We start from the raw sequence: 2600 nt of genomic DNA on the forward strand, positions 1-2600 counted from the left end.
TTTTGAACAATGCTAGGGAACCAAAAGGTATTAACAAAAAATCAGCTAAATATTTTTGGATGAATCCAAAATCTCTACGAGTTAATATATATAGATGTTTCTTTTGTTAAGTATCAGAATGTTTCTTTTTCATACTAAATGAATGTTCTTTTATATATTTTTCGAATTTTTTTGTATTGCAAATGTGAATGTCTCTATTTTTTTTAGAATTTTATATATTTTTTTTAAAATTTTATAGATATTTAATTATTTTTATTAAAATATAATTGGATATTTTTTTTGTTAAGTATTATGATGTTTTTTTTCATATTAAATAATTTTTTTTATTTCTGTAATTATATAATTTGCAGCCTCTTTAATCATCAAAACGGCACCTAATATCCCAAAACCAAAGAGCAACATCGTGATGATGCTACTACCGTGCGACTACTATGAAAATCATTGGCAATTCGAACTTCACATGATCATAGTACTCTCACCAAGTTCACCTTTAAAAGTAAGAACATATGTACTTCAATTTTTAACTTGAAAATTATCACAAACACCTAAAAATTTAAAACTAAAAATTGGCATAATTAACTAACCCCTTGTTCTAGACTATCAGTGAAAAATTTTGCAGCCGCTTCTTGCAATGTCGAGGTCCATTTGCCAAGAGAAGGCATCCATTGGTGGAATCAGCAGTAATTTTTAGAAATTAGAAGAAGCCTTGAGGAGGGGATCGAATTCCAAGGTGAGTTGCTGAACTTTATGAAAGATGGATCTCCACTGATGAATCCAAAGTAGAAATCCTCCCTTGGCAACGGTTTCAACGATTCCACCAAACTGTTGAGTCTCACATATGTGTCATCGTCTGCTTTCATCACATAATGGTTTAGCGGTTTTTGTCGACGGTGGCGAATCCGACGAGCCAGATGTCGATAATAGAAGAGGAGTGGGTCGCGGTGGGGAGGCGAAGAGTGTCCGACAGTGAGAAAAACGTATGTGTGTGTCAGTGGCGGAAGTTGAAATAAAATTTTGGGAGGGTCAGATAGAAGATAATTGTCAAGATGTTTTTTATATGGACCCATTTAAGATAAGTTCGTCTAACCTCATATTTCTTATTTGGGTGACATTGCCAAATTTAAAGCCGTTTCTCAGTATCTCGTTCTAAAGAATTAATGTCAAACTCATCAGATGCAACTCTTTAAACATTTGAAGGTTATATCTCACTTTTTCCGTGATTCATTAAAGTAGAAGAACTATCTACAGGGGTTGATATTGTAAAAATTATATGTTCTCCTTCTTGAATATTAGCCTTCCCTTTAAAAATGCATCAATTCTTTGATTTTTCATGATTATTTTATATAAAAATTTGAATATATATCCTGTAAAATATGTAAAAAAGAAATTAGAAGGATAAATATTAAAATTTATAATATTTCTTGAATTTTTTTTATCAATTTATACAAATACAATAATATCAATACTTATTGAATATTCTAATATTTTTTATCATATAAAAATTAAATTAAATAAAAAGTAAAATATATAATAATATTAAATTACATAAATAAAAAATACCTAATTTTTTATATTTGAACTCAAAGATAGAAGGAGTGTTACTTATTGAATAGAGAGCTGCAAAATACACATACACTCAATTCAGTCCAAATCCAACAAGGTTTGAATGTTTAAAACTAAAAACTATTGTACAATAAAAGAAAGAGATGAAGATTGAACTTTGATATTTTAAGTCATAATAAAGTATTTGAGCCAACTGAACTATTTTTTATTTTCTGAAAAAGTACTACTAATTTTTTATAACTAGTGACAAATTCAAAAAATTTTAAGAATAAAACCAAAAATATATATACTAAAATAAATTTTGTCGAACATTATTAATTATATGAAGATATAAAAATTAAAAAGAGTTAGTGAACACTTTCATTTTTAAAATACTATACATTATATATAATTTATAAAAGAATATTTTTTTATTTCTAAAACTTGAACTTAAAATATTTTAATTAAATTATACATAACTTGTTATCCTAACTAATTTTTTTATACACAATTAATAATAAAAGGCGAAATCAATTGGCATATTGGCACTTAATAATATACTAGTATTTATATTTTGAAATTAGAATTATAAATTTAAAATAGAAACACATTATATATGTAACTATTACTTAAACAACAAAAATTGAAAATACAGTGGGGAAGTGCCCCTCGTTATTGTTACTGGGTCCGTGTCCGTAGATAACCAACTACTATCAAAAATGAATTTATTGCTATTAATTACTACTAACCTAATTCTCAACTACTTAATATTCTTTGATAAATACAATATAGATATTGAAGGCTCAATTGAACCATGCTTCTTCAAAATTTGCAAATCCATCAAAATTTTCTTGGGGGCAACTGTTTACAGGATACTTGGCAATTTTAAATTGTCTAGGAACGTTGGGTAGATGGGAACCTTGCTGAGGTTTTCTTTGGAACACATGATGAAATAGTGTAAATTGAGTTATAAAAAATAGTACGTGTATATTAAAAATTAATTATTATATATTTTTAATATATATTTTATAAGAATCACTAATTTATTTTTATATACT

Source organism: Arachis ipaensis, chromosome B10 (assembly GCF_000816755.2).
Source record: "Arachis ipaensis cultivar K30076 chromosome B10, Araip1.1, whole genome shotgun sequence".
Lineage (NCBI taxonomy): Eukaryota > Viridiplantae > Streptophyta > Magnoliopsida > Fabales > Fabaceae > Arachis > Arachis ipaensis.